The 17,687-nt window shown below is 44.3% G+C and overlaps 1 protein-coding gene across 4 annotated transcripts in view; it reads left to right on the forward strand.

The window, feature by feature from the left end:
* Positions 1-5,938: 5,938 nt before the first annotated feature.
* Positions 5,939-17,687, forward strand: part of syt1a (synaptotagmin Ia) — a 147,338-nt gene continuing 135,589 nt past the window's right edge. For all 4 annotated transcript variants that reach the window (XM_070991556.1, XM_070991560.1, XM_070991555.1 and 1 more), the window contains exon 1: positions 5,939-6,071. The gene's annotated coding sequence lies outside the window, so the exon portion shown is untranslated. The remainder of the gene's footprint in view (positions 6,072-17,687) is intronic.

Raw genomic sequence — 17,687 nt, forward strand, 5'->3', positions numbered from 1 at the left:
CCTATAATAAGATGATGTGCTCTCAGGCAAACATGCTAGCCCCATTTATCAAGCACCTGAAAATGACTGGGCTGACAGACGGGTCGATGTATGATCATACGATCACAGGTGTTATCATGTGTTGGTGTGGAGGTGTCGGTGCATGGCTGGCCCAAATATCTCTGGGCCAAATGCGATAAGGCTAGTTGAAGGTCTGGATGCACTGATAAGAGGAAGTGGCTCACCTTCTACTTGGATGACCCCTGAGAGGATCAGGGTGGCTGTGGTGAAGGACATTTCCTCATAGGCATTTATGTTGAGCTGATTTCTACATTTCTATTTGGAAGTGGAGGGTTTGCTGAGCTTTTGTTGAGATTTGTTGAAACTTTACTTGTATATCAGGATATCTTCATCTTTAAAATATCTTGATGACCTAAGCATGTATGAAATGCATGTCATAACATACAGCCACCTCTAAGAACACCTGCTCCTCTGTATGTAGCAGACTAGATATGATCGCAGCTTCCCATTTAGTCCGTGATGCGTTCAGTGTATTTAGGGAATTACCCCACCATGTCTCAGCCTTAAGATAATCTCCTGAACTCAATTTTGCCATAACAATAGAAACCATTAGCAGGCTCAGCGGTGGTGAAAACATTACAGGATTTTTCCCCCTCAGGATTCTTGGATTAGGTAAGTGTTAAACCTGCTGTCTTTGTCAGTTTGTGTAACTTCACATTTTTTCCCCCAAACTAAAGTCTACAGTCGTTTTTGCCATAATTGGATCCAACGATTACAGATTAACATTGTGTGTGTCTCCTTATGGGGCTTGTCTTTTGAGCGTGCATCTCTCCCCCGGCCTTGCAAGCTGTTGGCCGGCTAAGGCGCAGAGCTGACCGGAAACAGGCAAGATGCTGTGTGTTGTAATCTGTGTGCTGCATTTGGAATAATACAGAATTTGTAATATCCAAAGGGAGTTTGCTGTTTACTGTTGCAATACAGAGGCCATGTTGACTGTGGAAGCAGGTGAAGAATTCCAGTGGAGCTACTACCGCACATCTGGCTGCCTTCAAAAGCAGAACCTAATTTGTTGGGAAATAAGTAACTAATGACTCCTGACAGCAATCATTCAGACGAGAGGAAGTGAATAATGGTGAAGACAGCAAGATGCACCTCTGTTGATTTTCCATTTTGTTTCAAACACTTCTGACCACTTAAAGTGACTTTCCAAGATCAAAGAGCTGGCTGTGAATCTTCAGCTTTCAGCATGCTGCCAGTTTTCAACAAGCAAATTTGTTTCCGCAAATGCAAAAGTCATTTTTTTGAAGGCAAAACATAACTTCACAAAGTAGCCGGGTCCACGTCATGGAGTGTTGTGGGTGGTACATCATTGATCTGCCTCACTGCGGTGATTGAGAATCACAGAAGGTGTGATTGGAAACGTCACTTGAGAAATTCTTGTCATTCAATAGTGAATCTTAGCCCAGTGGTCCTCTATTTGCCATCTTCTTGGTGAGGCTTTAAGGGATGGCAGGGAAGGTTAAAATCAATATAAGAAGATTAATCCATCCAACAGCATACAGAACATTACTTAGAGCTGTTTACTCGCTTTACAGATCTGGGAAATTGGCAGACATGTCTGAGAGACTTTAAGCTCTTAATTTGAATTTCAACAGGCCTATTACCCAGACTGCCTTATCCAAAAAATCCATTGATCATGTCCAGTTTTAGCCACGTCACTCATTTGCAGTAGCCAAATTCGAATTAATTATGACAGGATTTTTTTTGTTTTGTTTTTACGAATGTTCTTATTTTTTTCATTCTCATTAATTTTTTAGATTCACATACCCATGAGTCACCCTGCTGACTGTTGATGTGACTTATTATGCAGCAGCATTGACGAGTCGATGACCGTTAGTTATGCATGACATTTCCTCCAGAGTATGACTACGGTCTGTGATCTTTCAGACAGGCGGTTCCATTTGCTGACTGTGGTGGTAGTTTTCTCTTTTCTTTTCTTTGCAATGACGTCTTGAGATGTGTAATTTTTGGTGGGAGCTCGCTCATTTCTATGCAGATTCATTTGCTGCCCTCATGTCCTGTCACCTCTACTTGTCACCCTTCTTTTCTGCTCTTACCCGCTCCTGAGCATCATCATCTGCAGCGGCTCTACCCTTGTCATCTGGCCGTTAACGATCAGGCAAGCTGACAGCTGCCCACCATTTACCCATGAGGCCTTCCTCTACGTACAGATTCATGGTGGAAGGAAAGGTGCAGCTTCAAGCTTGATCTACATGCATAACACACAATGTGCTCCTCCTTTCCCACATCAGGCGGCGAGTGTCAGTGGGAGAGGGGAGAATGGGGGATGCAGAGATGACACAGTGGCGCATGAGTGTCACATCATCCATCAGTCTGTCACAGGCTGTGGCCAGGCTTCTCCCAGTGATGCTGTCGATCTGTAAACAAGAGAGAGAAACACCAGGCTTCCCGAGGCGCCGTGTGTGCAGGCAGTCAGGGCAGGGCAAGCCTCTCTCTCTATGAATCACACACCGGCAGAGGGCTGATTGGACCAGAGCGGGTTTTTTCATCCACACAGCCAGGTGTGGATGACTAATGCTGCTGAAGAATACTGCTCGTAAGCAACTGGCCGTATTGGAAGCATGAAAGCAATTAATGGCCTGGTGACATTTTCTAATGAGGGAATAACATTGACTGGCAGAAACTAACAGGAGTTTTCTGCGTCAGCACCTTGAAAAGAGCAGTCTGATTGGTTGGTTGGTTGGTTGGTTGGTTGGTTGGTTGGACTGAATGATCAAAGAGTGTATCCTCTGATGTTTTCTTACTGAACTGTTTAAAAGCCTAGGCACTTAAAAATGCTCATTATGTCTCTGTTTAAATGGCGTGTACAGTGGCATCTACCATATATCGTTTTTTAAGTCATTCTTGACGTGGAAGTGACGTTGATTGGCACCTATACTGTCACTGCTGCCAGATCTCAGGTGTTGGTGAAGTAATTGGCTGCTAATGGCCACATTCAAAACCATCCCAGCACCCGCTTACAAAGCCAAGCACTAATCAGTTGTGTGTTGTATGTTGGAGGGTAGGGGAAGGGACTCACGCTGTCCTTTATTGCCCCTCTAATTATTTTCCCCATCACATGATTAATATTGTCACTTTGATTTTGTTCCGAGCCCATTAGTCGAGAGAGACTGTGATAGAGGACACTGTGTGTACAGCGAGGGGTCAGCGATGTTTGCCGCCCCATCACTTCCGGGCCTCAGAGGCGTCTCTGTCCTCCAGGACGGGGGGGACTCTGAGCCAGGCTTATGCAGCCAGACTTGCCGCCTGCCTAGTGGGGGCTGCTGGCTGGGATAGGGCCAGGGCCACGACTGGGGCCAGGCTATTTCTGAACAGGACCAGGGAGGATGCAGCTGGTGTTCCTGCTGTTGACAGTGTCAGTGTGCCAGCGGAGCCCCTCCAGAACCAATGAGCTCTTTTATATCAAGAAAAAGTGCCATTAAGGCCAGTAATCACTGTACAAGCCATGTCCAGTGCCTTGGCTGGGGACACCCAAGGACAAGAGGCTTGACTTAGAAGGATTTTTTATACATGATATACTGAGCCAATAATGGGCTTTACATAAAAGTAAACACTGCTTCATTAATGCCACTTGCTACCGATGAGGTCAAGATAAGATATGAGTTTCAGTACATATTCTCTCTTTAAGGACATTCTGCAATATTGACTTCATCTTTCTCGTAATTATCACCTGCTCATAAAGCTCATGTGATTTGGTTGAAAGCTCCAGAATCCCCACTAGATGGACTGTGTGGTAGAAATGATTTTTCAGTCAAGTCTTTTTTGGTCAGGTCCAAAATCTGTTCACATTGTTGTGAATGAAAATATTTTGTAGCTTTAAATAGACCCTTGATTATTGGATTCTTGTATTAGGAAAACAAACTATGCTGGACAGGAGGATGACCTTTCAGTGCTGGATAAAGACAGATCACCGCAGGGAGCCATATGTGACTCACCAGAGGAAGCAGCCTGTCTTCTCTTGGTTATTGGAAGAGGCTTGACACCTTATGTTGAGACTTAGTGTTACACTTCCTCTGATTATTTATGTCAACAAGTCCATATCATATAGAAATATATCACCATATACCATATTATGTTGCTGTTAAAAATACCATAAAGTAACAAAATTGAACCCATGCTTTTCAAAATTAGTGCCTTATTTTCTAAGATGCAGTGCATAATTGACTGATTGTGGGTCATTTTGAATTTTATTTATTTGGGAAATGATTTGTGCTTTCATCCTTCCATTCTCTATACCTGTTTGTCTTTTGTAGGCTTGTGGGGGACTGGAGTCACCTGACATCAGGGCAAAGGGCCGGTCAACTCTTTGGAGGAAACTCCACACATGCAGTGCCATTCGCAATAAATTGGACATGTGTAAGTACCGCACACTTCGATTAAGGTTTCTAATCCCCAGAATGCCCAATGACAGCTTAATTCAAGTAGATTCTGAGGCGTTTGTTAATCATCTGACTCTGGTGATTACAGTATATTATGTGCTTAAGAACCCTTACAGCTCCTCCTGAGCAACACCTCGTCTCACATGTCATGTCGACTGGTTTTATGTTTTTATGGAAAACACAAGACAGAGAGCTCTATTCATCCTGCAGCCTGTCGGTTTGTGTCTGACCTTTGAGTGCAGCTGGGCTCTGCTTTTATTCAGTTCTCTTGTGCAGCCAATAGAAAGCCTAGTTTGCTACCTGAGCGGACTAAAAATGGAATTATCAGCCACTTTCCATATTCATGAACCCTGTGTCACATGATCACTTTCCTGGCACGGCTCAGCTGGCCCATTTCCTCCTTTGAACGTCAAGCCTTGACATAAGATTGAGGCTTTCATGATAATTTTATTAAAATTTTAATTTGCCAATTATCATAATGCAAATTTTAATTGACAGAATAATTACATAAATCATTCCATATGTGCAGCTGAAGCATTTTGGCATCAGTGGCGTTAAATTACAGAGAAGAGAATTTCAAAACAATTGAGGTAACATTATGACTTACTGGCACTTCACAATAAAATTGTGTGCACTCACTATACAACCTCTCCACTGGTTTTGAGGCCAGTGTAACAACATATTCAATCACTCTAATGAAGGATTGTCCTTGCAGGTGTTTGTGTGGCTTTTCTATAGACAGCCTTCCTCTGGGGAAATCATCTTTCCTTCATGGGCAAGTTCTTGTAGGATGCTGTGTGTGTGTGTGTGTGTTTGTGTGTATGTGCGTGCATATGTGTTTGTATTTGTTCATGTGCAAGGACAGGTCATGACTTACTATGAACTGTCAAATATACACACACACACTCACACATATAAACATGCTCGCAGGGATCCCAACATCCTCGGGGAGGGGATTTTTTTGAAGCGTCCTTGAAGGTGACGGCTGCCCAGAGGGGAAGAGAAAAACAGATAGGGCATGTTAATATGTGTAGAAAGGGTCATCTTAGGTTACATGGCCTTGCCCACCATCCTTGGCGTCTCCTCACTACCCAGCCAATCACAGCCAAGGACTCAGTGATGCAGTGCCCCTCTTACTGGAGGGATTCCTAGGAACTGCTGTGTGACGATGCTGGCTTAAACAGCCCAGAGTCTCTCCTGTCTCTCTCACACCTCCTCCTCCTCCTCCTCCCCCTGCTCTCTGCCCTCGGGTTTCTATCTCCCAGCCTTTCACAAGGTTCATACGCCGAGTGTGTTTGAACAGAAGACGATCTAGCGCCATCCACACTGCTCCCATAAGACTGGCTATACAGAAGGCAGACAGAGTCATCATCCAGCCCTCTTTCTCTCCACCTCCCTCTCTCCTCCAAACAAGGCTCCACCTCTCACTATCCCTCCCTCTCTCTCTCCTCTCTTTTTCCTCTCTCTTTTCTCTCTCTCTCTCTCTCCCAGCCTCACACACAAACACACACACACTCTTTCTCTCCAAGACTCCCTTCTCGTACTCCACATGAGCGTGCTTCCTTGTCAGGGCGAGCAGATTTGATGCTGAAGGTGTGCTGCTGTTGCCAGGTAAGAGCGCACATTTCCTCTTTGGGCTGCCCCAGAAGTTACAAAGAAACAGGACGTCTCCTGCCTGTTTGTGAGTGTGTGTTTTTTTTATGCCGGCGTGGATGTGTGTTGGTGTGTAGGTGACATAATCAGGAGGGGTGGGTGATTTGAGCGTGCCACAGGGGAAGTACACTTTGCTACAACTCCCGACGCTTCTCTGTGACACCAATTTTGGCGCCTGTTTTCGACGCGCCTTTCATCGCCATGTGCACTGAAGGGCTTTTGTGCGTGGCGTGCTTGCTGGGAAGCTGCTGTAGGTACAGGGTGGAGCGCAGCTGGCGATAGCAGATCGGCTCCAACATATAGAGCATGTCTCTGGTTGCGAGGGGAGACCACGGTGTGGATGTGTGGGCGGATGGAGAGATGAGGAGGGGAGGGGAATGGAGATGGAAGACGAGCAGCTGCTTTCATCTCATGGAAGCTAATCCCTCGGTTTGTTCACCTCTCTCCATCAGATAAAATGGGCCGGCTGTGGCTCTGGTGCCCCGTCTCTTCTTTTTCCCCACTCTCCTCCATCCCTCAATTGTGATGGGTTTATCTTGGGCAGGGAGGAAAGAAGCAAGCTATTGATTCGGAAATGAGCTGTAATGCCATTTGAAAAGAGAACAAGACATCCCTCTCTGTCTGTGACTTTTCTCCTGCCTGCTTTGTGTCTGACTGTACCTTGTGCTGATAATCTATTATACAAACTCACCAGTGATAATGAATTCCTGCTCAGTCGCAATCTTTTAAGCTCAGGAGTCTATACAGTGAGTGAGCAGATACAATTGAAAAGCCACTTGAGTTCCATATGTTACCCAATATCTCAGCTATTGTTATGATTGGTGGGAACCCCCCTTGCTCTAAAGGAGGCTTATCACTTCCCACAGGTTAACTGATAGAGCGCCAAATGGCTACTGCACAGTGCACACAGAATGGATGGCTCCTGGCTTTCTGCAAACATGTCAAGCATATCCGTGGTGATTGTAGCGCGGCTTCGCTGACAAATAAGGCATCGTTAAAACATGGGCGGCCTATCACCTCTCGCCTGCTCCCAGATTACCTAATATCTCAGGAGGCAGGATCAGCCAATGCGACGGGAGAGAGAGGAGGGGAGGGGAGTCGGGGTTGCTCAGGTGTTGCTGTTTAGCCCAGCGCTTGGAATACATTAGCCAGGAAGCTCCCATGTGTCAAACTGTTACCAGGTGACGGAGGGAGTGAGAGCGAGGCAGCACTCCATGCTTCCCCCACCCAAATCTAAATGACCCCTCAGCTCATTTCCCAAGGCAGAGCTTATGTTTACATACTCTGTGGGAGCTTCTGCAGATGCTCCATTTCATAAGCACTAACTGAATCAGACAGGCCGAGGCTGTGCCTGCCCTGATGGATGCAGCGTGGACCGTTGGCCGGCAATAGCTTTTTGAAACACCTTGAGGGTATTTTTCATGCCCATGGGTTTCAGGGAACCCTGGCTGAGTGTAATCATCACCTGGGACTTTTTTGAAATTGTGTGATAGGAGTTTGGGTGAAGATGAAGCTCAAGTGATATTATGGATTCTTTTTGGTTGTGAAAGCTCCACACATCGTCCTCTGATCTTATTTACAGCAAACCTGAGGGGGCAGGAGCAGGTGTTGACTCCCAAACTAATCAAGTGGTCACTCAGCTGTCTGTTGTTGATGTTGTATCAGGCTTATTAAAGAGCTATTAATGAGAAGTACACGCCCAAAGTCCCGAGACTCATGTCTTAGCAGCACTAACCTTTTGTCTGGGCTGAGTTATCTTGAGTGAACTTTTCAAAAAGCCAAAGGCCGTCAGGACACAAAGGGCATCTGCCAGGATTACTTTGCATCTGGCTGAAACCTCTCACTTATGATCAGTTTATTAGAAGACGTAGGGAGAGGAGGTGGAGGCAGGAAAAAGCAAAGTGTAACAGAAGCAAGGACAGTAAAGACAGTGAGGCAGGTGTTTGTTTCTGCTCTGGATAGCAATACAAAATGGAGGATATAAATAGCATCTCTCTTATGATTTGACCTTGTGTGTGGCCGTTTGGTAGTGGGCGCCTGCCATGTGAGCAGGACGTGCACAGATGAGTGACGCTGTCACCGCAGAGGCCAACTCATGCTGGTGGAGATGGATGCCTCAGGGCTAGTTTTTCTGCTCTTCTTGCTTGGATTGTCCTACATGCCCATGTACCTCCTTTATAATCATCATGTCATTGTCTTTGCGTCATTCTAACCACTCATGTTAAAGATAACTACAAATATGAATATTAGAAATGAATAGTAATTACAGGAGTAGCTTTTTTTGAAGAAACTCAGTTGGGTATGAAAACATTGATTGAAAACTGAAAAATATATTACTGTCCCTAAGTTCCAGTATCGATCAGTCTAACTGACCTTGAAATGAAAACGAGCAAAAAACACTACAGTCAATCAGTAGATCAGGAGAATTGAGAGTGACACATGTTGAATATGGATCCTTCCTCAAATGTGCTTCTGTCATCAAAAACCAGAAAAATCGACTTGCACAGTGTTGATTCCTCCAAATGAACATGACTGCACACAGTTTTCTATTAGCTGTGTTTACTTTCTTCATGGAAATGAAATATTGAACACCACTGTAAGGCAAATTAACCGTGCCTTCACTTCATGTACGTTGGACACAGGCTTATTTTTCACATGCTGTCTTTTTCATAAGTCTAAATCTCTTAAGCTTATATGCAAATGTGTTTGTCTCTCGTCTTTTCCACTGGAGGACAAGGCTTAAAATGTGAGTGTTGAGTTTATTAGTTTGCTAAAATGCTAAAATGTTATTATTTCATCAGTCTCATCGGTCTAAGTCAATAAAACAAACCAAATTAAAGAAAGCAACATAATTGACCTGAATTGATTTCATTTTCATTATCTTCATCCTGAAGGCTGAACCATATTTCAGTCATACTAATAAAATCATTTTAGCTGCTTTATGATGAGACCGCGAGGACCCAATGAAAAGTGTTTCAGTATTCTCCAGGTTCCCGTTTATTGTTTCTGAAAGTCTGCTTTCCATTTTAATCCTCATGAATTCTGTATTTTACAATTTTAGCACATTCATCAGAAGTGTCTAATACTGATGGATCAGTAAAATATTTGATGAATATTTAAAATTGAATAAATATGTTTGATGTAACACATCAGGTCACAACAGGTCATACTCCATATGCAGCGCGAGCACACTGGGTGGGTGGGTCTGACCTCGTTTACGATGCTTGACCAGAAACAGACGCAGCGTTTTCATTTTGTCAAAGAGAATATCTGACTCAGTTCGACAGCCACCAGGTCTTTAGTGAACTTGCGTCTTGTATCTGCCGATGTGGTCGCACTCCTGAGCGTTTGTAGAAGTGATGAGCTATTGGTAGCACGCTACCTCTGTCTCTCAGAGGACCTCTTCCACGTGTGTGTGTGTGTGTGTGTGTGTGTGTGTGTGTGTGTGTGCGTGTGCGTGTGCGTGTGCGTGCGCGCGTGTGTGTGTGTGCGCGTGTGTGAGACACCAAAACGTAGCATAATTTACTTTCTCTTCATTTGGAGCAGGTGCTGTGAAGAATGCCTATCATGATTGGGAAAAAACCTGCTTCTTAAAAATGCATCCACATTTTGGCAGTTTCCATGGTGTTCCATGTTCTGTGTTGTTATTATCAAGTTACACTTTGGTCCAAATCAACCTGATGAAAACAAATCAGAACGTCACGTCCAATCCAGTGAGATTCAAAGGAAAAAGAGTGATCATTCTGCGTCGCAATCACTTCACTTTCTGTCACATGTACAGTAATAAGGCACTAATTGGAGAGGGTCCTCCTCATAGCTTTTATTGCTCGGCTAACTGGTATCAGCGTTGCTGTGGAGGCCTGACACTGATAGGCTAATTAGCTTTTCTAAGTCCTAATTTGAAGCTCTGTGTTGGTGACACGGTGTGTAGAACTGATGATCTCTGTGGACCCTCTGAGATAAGACTCTGATTACATGATCAATCCACTTGCTTGATGTTCTTACAAATACACACATACGTGTTCTCTACAGAGCTAAACGGAGGAAGATACACATTCTTTTAAATGTAATGCATGCAAAATGTTGATATTTTTACTATGTGACAAGCTAAACAATCATAATTGGAGACATTTTCACATAAAATAGCCTCCGTTTGCCACAATAAGAAATGCTTGTTAGTATGAACCCCAACAGCATCCATAGCGTGGCAGACAACAGAAGACCTTCAGAAACTTCAATGAGTATTTCAGAAAAGACTCACGTTGTTTGATAATTGGGGTGTGCAGTACACAAACATCACTGCAATGATCATTTGGCCCCAAAGATGATGATTTGACCAAAATTCAGAAAAGCATCTCACGAATGACAGCTTAAGTTCTCTCTGCTAACTCCACCATGCTGCTTGTTTGACAGTGCAAAGCTGCTGAATTAAACAGAGCGTGAGTGGGACCTCTCCTCACAATAGAACAAGGCTTATAAGCATGTTTTCATTTGTGCAGAAAAACCAAAGCATTGTTCGTTCTGCGACAAAAGCCTATTCTTCCATGTGTACACGACTGCATTTAAATTCACATTTATCTGCTGCAGCGTGGTCGAAACTATTGCTGTTAAGTTGCAGTGAGTCTGAAAGGATCAGCGCCGCAGCCTGAGCAATGTCTAATGAAGCCAGTAAAATAAACAAGCCTGTGTTGGATATGTCTGCCTCGGTTTGCAGATACAACAGTCTGCTTAATTAAATACAGCAAGTGAATGGCTTCAGAGTAGTCAGAGTGAATCAATGTTACATTGACAGCATTCTGGTTCGCCTTCCCAAGGAAAATGTTTACAAAAAATAATATTACAGGCTGTTATTCATTTTGTGAATCCACCTCTTTATCTACATCCACAACTGCCTGCCATAAATGCACAATAGACTGTACAAAGTGTATTTAAGGAGGCTTTATTTCACTGCTTTGTCGTGACTGTCTGTCAGAGAGGTTTTCATTTACAGAAGTTATTTTCGGTCTATACGTACAGCGACGGTGGCGGAGGAGAGGTGTTTCATTGTGATAGGTAAGGACGAGAAAATGATTTTACGGCAAAACTTACTTCCAGTCTGAGAGCTGTAATTTTAAAATCCCCTTCAGGGGGAAATTGCTTTTGCCCTCCTACATTTTTTTAATATCCTGATTCATACTTAGCAGTGGTAAAACGCATCATCTGCCCGTAGCATTTCTCCTGCCGCTGCCCGAAGGTGCTTTGTGGGGAAGTTATTAGAGATTAATACCATCTGGGTGTGTGGGACTGCTGAGGAACACAAGCCTTGGCCTGCGTGCTCTGTGTCTGTCCTCCTGAGTCCCCAGCCTCGCCTGTACATAGTGGGCGAAACATCCCCTTTGCCTAATGAAAGAGTAGATTAATTATTACTGAAGGGCACGCAGCATAAAAAAGAGGCCCTGGAGGACATTTTCTATGTTTCATGAATGTAAAAAGGCATTTTAAAAGAAGGCCATCCCTCTCTTCCTGTGCTTACCTCACATCCACCCAGCCCTAAAGACACATGGGGGCATCCCATGATGCACCTGCTCGACAGGCTGATATCAAGGCTTTAACTTAGTAGCAAAGGAAACCGAGGAGAAAGTGCCACCTTACCTCCAGGGTAATGTCTGTAATAACCTAACCAATTGCTCGCTTTGTGTAATTGTCTGTTTGACTCACATTGTTTGGCTTTTTTTGTCTGAAATGATTAGATTAGAGGTGCTCCACACTGGTCCCCTGTTGCTTTAGCCACTCTGTATTGACAGTGTTAAGTGTCGGCATGGAGATGAGCCTAGAATCCAAATTATTCTTGTCTGTTCTTCGTCGCCCATTCACAAGTTTGTAAGAGTGAAACAGCTGCCATTTTTGGGGGGGGAAATTTAGTATCTGGACCAAGTGTCACAAAGGCAAACACATCAATTTGTGCAAAATGACACATTCACAACTCAAGCATCATGCTGAGTCTTATATAAGGCAGAAAAGGCTAATTGTGTCTTTACAGCTTTTCACAATTCTCCAGAGCCTCCGTCGGCGTCCCCAGAAATATGTCAGCGCAACAAGGGGAAACAGAGAAAACTATGTCCAAGTTAGTTGCCTCTTGGCTCTGCCACAGCTCCCTCGCTGCTACTGGGCACCCTTGGAGGATGCATGAGTCATAAAGCAACGCGACACCCAGCAGTGTGTGATACAGTGGCACGATGGGATAAAAAAAAGCAATTAAAATCAGTGTCACCCTGCACCGCCCTGTACGTGACTCAAATGACCTTGGATTTAAAACATATCACAATAATCTCAATATGTGCCGGAAAGCCTGACTAGTTGTCACAGATATACAACTTATTGCCTCTTTCATTTTCCACTTCTCTGCCAGCTCCGTGCATATTGGACTGAGGAGAGCAGACACTTTGCTGCATTGTTTTCCTACCAATCAAGGTCACTGCACGCTCATTAAATTCGCTGTGGACGGATTAAACAGAGTAAATGCACAGGCACATAATCAGCATTACAGCCTTAATATTTTCAAGTGACCCCACTGTGACGATGATTTAATTCTTCTCTCTAATACAGCAAGGCAAGAGGTGTCATTAGCTGTTGAACCAGTGAGTTAGACAGAAACCCCCTCCCACAGTGTGGCTCATCCCTGCTGTGGAAAAGAGATTGCGAGGGAACGCCGAGTGATAAGGAAACGGCATTCCTCCCTTTCACCCCACCTTTTCTCATCTCTGGCCCCGACGATTCTCCATTACTGTTAGTCGAACTGCATGTGTGCCCTCCGCCGCCGACCGCTGAGATTTGCCTCTGATGCAAACATCCTTGTTTGTCACCATGGCAACCAAGTCTCCTGCCTGCTGTAGGTTGTCATGCCAGCCGCCTCCCCCATGCTCCTCCTCACCCGTTAGCGCTGTACTGTAGATGACACGTGTGAGCCCTGTACACCGTTCTGCATGATCCGTCTTCATAAGCTGCTCCTGGTGCGTCGCGCTGCTGTCCCCGCACCTTCTTGAGATGGTCCTCTTTTTAGCAGCCGCTCAGAAAAACGATGCACAGCATTACACCCTCAACTACAGGAATGTTTTCACTTGAGAGAACTGCCAACCAGCACAGCCAGAGTCAATTGCTGGAATAACAGCACAACCAGCAAAAGCCCACAGCTCAAAAGACAGAGAGATATAACAGCAAGTGGCCTCAATTTCCTCTCCTCTTGTTTACTCTGCCATCTACCAACCCCTTCATCCTTGAAAAATGGAGCCGCCTGACATGTTTGTGGCTCCCATGAAGGATGATGCAAATGTGGAGGCATATAGATCCACGCTGTGCAGAGTTCATTCTCAGAGCCAAGCTTCTTGGGGGGCAGACAGAGGCCCTTCTTCCAAAACATGTCCACCCAGCCAGACAAAAAAACACTCATTACCACAGCACCACGGGGCAACCCGGCCCACTTGGGGATAATAACTAGGCATCTGCTTAAATTTGATATAATGCTGTGGAACCGGGTAGTCTGGGGTCTGTGATAGTGGCAGAAATGATTGTGCTCTGTGAAGCTGTTTGACTCCTGCACTTAACTGCTTAAGCTGAAGCATTTGAAGCTAACTGAAGCTGCTCTGTTATTCACACCGGAGGGTTTAACTTGATCTTTACAATGAAGCCTCAGGGTAATCTGTACTATGTTTTGAGAGGATGATTACACTTATTTACTGCTCTGTAGAGAACCAGAAGTTAAGACTGTGATGATAATGAGTGACTTTTTTCCCCTCTGTGTGATAGGATGGACCTCAGGCTTGAGGAGCCATTTTGCTGCTGGTGAAATTTCTGAGATTACATTTGCTGTTCCTTATCTCCTAAATTAACTCATTACCTTGACATCCTGCTTTCCCTCCCTGGGAACACATTGGCCTTGAATTTATAATGAAACATGGCTGTCCCCTCACGTCCCACATGCACGGCAAGAGACTCAGCGAAAGCCTGTAACTCCTCATGCTGATCTTGCCATTGATTTTGACTCCACGGCCAAATAAATAACCTTGGGGAGAGGGGGGCTGAAAAAATGAGAAAGAAAGGAAGACGGGACCTTGGGTAAAAATAAAATGTCTCCTATGTCTGTCTGGGTCTCCTCTGAAATGAAATTCTATCCAACTGACAGTGTGATTTTTGGTTTCTTAGCATGGTGTCAACATTTTCAAAGCCATCCTGACAAATAGGCTCGGTGCCAGTTGGCCACTTGAAGAGTTGTCCTGATTGTTCGTAATACAGTGATGTTGGCCAAATAATTTGGTGAGAAAATTCTTTCTCTTGGACATATTTGCTGCAATAGGAGCCTGGAGATCAAGCTGTCACACGGCATTGTCATTCTTTGTCTGCTGTCGTGTCTGAAAATGGCTGGGGAGATACAAAGTACATGGTTACTCTCTAAATTGGGTTCAATCAGACCAACTAGGCAAAATATTTCAGTCCTGTCAATCACATCCTTTCCTTGAAGCTTACACTAATTGCATATGCAAATTGCCTAAGATTATGAGTTTCCACCCGCTGTAGGGTTTGATGATTGCGAGTTGAGATAATGATGGATTTCCTCACATTCATTTCTTAAACATTGTTAATGAAGAGGCAGCCACTTACAAATATGGATTATGCATGCGTTGTGCATTGCAAAACAATCTCTGTAAGGCTGCCTCCATTAACGACAAGTTTTCCAATTAAAAGTCCCAGTGCCCAGTACCCAGACTGAATATTAGTCACCTTAATGCTGCAAAATCACAAATAAAGAAAAAAGAATAGCATCCCATTTCTGGAAGGATCCGTTTATGTTCGGGTTTTGTGTGTGATTTTTAGGTGAACAGACCCTTTAAGGGAGGACAAAATGTGATAGTGACCATGGAGGCTGTTGGAACCATTTTGGTTATTTATACTCAATGCCAGTAAAGGTGCAAGAATATTAAATAGGTAACTATAACAGGGAAACCAAAATGTGCAACAACAACAGTGGTTGCAGAGGAGCAGTGACAAAAGCAGCTGAAGGAAAATGAGATCAGTCATGAAGGTGCAGACACCCCCTAACAAGCTGAGCGAGCCAACAGCATGTTAGCAGTGAGATGGCAACAAAGAGCCATGAAGTAGAAAAGCTAAAGCTTCTCCACGAGGCAATACAACCAATCATTTGATCCTTTTTTTTAACCAGTACACACAATTAGGCTCATTCAGCCAGCATGATTATTCATACTGCAGTCCAAAATCAATGAAGCACCTTGTTTTCAGTGATTAATGATAATTTATTCTGCACGGAATACAAATCTTTTCTAAAACCTCAAATCAAATTCTTTTGACTAACAGGGATTTCTGTCTGTTTCACTGTGTAACATAATGAGACATTTTCTGGCGGCCACGCAAGACACCCTTGCTCTTCAGAGAAGGTGCTGAACCTGTTCAGTGACAGCAGGAAGGGCAACCTCCATGTCAGAGCGTCACACTAGCACACACAAACATCCTCGCCACGCTCAGCCCTGCAGCACCTCCGGACCTGTTCACAGATTATGAGAAGCTTCAATCAATAACTCTGGATCCCATCCTCCCACTCTGGCTGGCCAACCCCGCTTAGAGCTCTCGTGGGGCCAGTGCACCAGGCAAACACAGACCAACATCCCTGACTGGCTGCCGACCTGTTACTTCTATGTGTTCAATCAATACAAAACTCAGTTTTATGAAACCATAAGCACAACATCCTCGTCGTAGTGAGCAGGCCGGAGTTGCTGTCGTCATTGTGATCAATCAGGGGACTGTTTGCTGTGCAGATTTGGAAGGAGTGGGTGCAATGAGGCATCATATCCACTAGATACTGCTGCAACCTGAAATCTGTCTGTCCCCTTGGAGAATCAGACATGATGTCTGGTGGCCAAAGCATTGTTGCATAACAGACTCTCGGAACAACACCTTCATCTGTTCATCTGTAAATACCCAAGAATCAGACAAACAAGGATAGCTCAGCTCAGGTTCCACAGATGAAACACAGCTTCATCAACACTTCAACACAACCTTGCTTTGTTTTGAAAGAAAGAGAAAGTTGAAGCGTTAATTATCAGCCCTAATTAAATATCACACAATTTAGTTCTTGAATAACTTGAGGACAGGCCACAGAGTGTCAGAAAAACAGCATCACTGTTGGCACATTCATTTCTGAAGACCCGTTAACATCTCTTAATTGCCCTTGGTTCCACATTGGTGCACACAGATTTCAATTTTGCCAACACAAATTGCGTTATAATTTGAAAAGGCAAAATCGAGATACTGTACTTTCATCAGTAGTTCACTCCTGAGCAGCCAAGCAGTGAAAAATTAATTAGATATGTCAGGAATCTTATTTGTGGAAGCTTTAAATCCCAGAAACGTGTGCTGTAGGACTGTTGAGTTGGCTGTTTGGCTTGATTGCGTGCACACTGTTGTCTCCTCTCTGTTGTTGATTTTTGTGGTTTAGCAGCTGTGAGAAGCTGTTTGCTCTGCTCCCAGGAGGATATATCCTCTCTGGACAAAAAGCTCCTCTTTTCTTGCCCTTTTACTGTAAATCACCTGGTGCTGATTGAGCCCGTGTATCATGATGTTGTCCCTCCGTGTTGTCTCACCGTCCCTCTCTGTGTACAGTGAACACAGTCAGTGACTCATGACTCCATCTCAGGCTTTGGGGTCACTACATACTAACTGGCTCTGTGTTTACTCTCCGTCTGCCTCCTATCTCCTGCACTCCGCCCTGTTGTCTCTTCCTCTCTCACACTGTCCATCAGTCTCTCTCTGGGCTCGCTGGATGCATATATAAAGAGATTTGGGTGGAAAACACACAGTCACAGGGCAGCGTGTGGTTGGTTGAATTTGCAGGATGAATGTGTTCAGAGCAGGAAAACTGAGAAGTACACAGTCTTGCCCTGGAGTGTAATATCATTCATTTAATGTCAGTTAAAATTGTCCCACAGAGGCTAAATTATTGTTTCCCTCATTGACCTGCTTCACCAGCCCTCCTTTGATGTTTATTTGACACCGTTTGTGAGCTTGATGTTGTGCCTCAGAGGCATCGTTGCCGACTTGAATGACTGGAACACAGGCCAGACCTGTGTTAACATAACAAACCTAACATTTATTCAATGTGACCCAGATTCTTTAACAGAATTTGGATCATCAGGGGGTCTGCGTGATTACTGAGGAGTCAGTAAATCATGCTAATGCTCTCCTGGTTCTTGTGTTTTCAATCCTTCACATTAACCACATACTTAAGCAGAGTTTATCTTGTAATGTTATTTAAAACAGGATTTGGCGTCGTTCAGAGGCTTAAAGGGGTTGTGGCTCCCGTAATCTGATACAGCCGCTGAACTAGTCTTTTAAATGTTGAATCGATATGTAGCTAAATACACTGGGTCTCAGGTCTTGGTGGTGTGCCAGCATGTGGATCAAAATGACTCCTTGCCTGTCGATAAAAATAACCCGACGCTCAGTTTGTCTGTCTATAGCTGTGTTTTGTCCTACTTCAGCCTTGTAGGAACTGCACTACTTTCTCACCTCCTCTGATTCTGACCTCCA

This window comes from Chaetodon trifascialis, chromosome 22 (assembly GCF_039877785.1).
Source record: "Chaetodon trifascialis isolate fChaTrf1 chromosome 22, fChaTrf1.hap1, whole genome shotgun sequence".
Taxonomy (NCBI): domain Eukaryota; kingdom Metazoa; phylum Chordata; class Actinopteri; order Chaetodontiformes; family Chaetodontidae; genus Chaetodon; species Chaetodon trifascialis.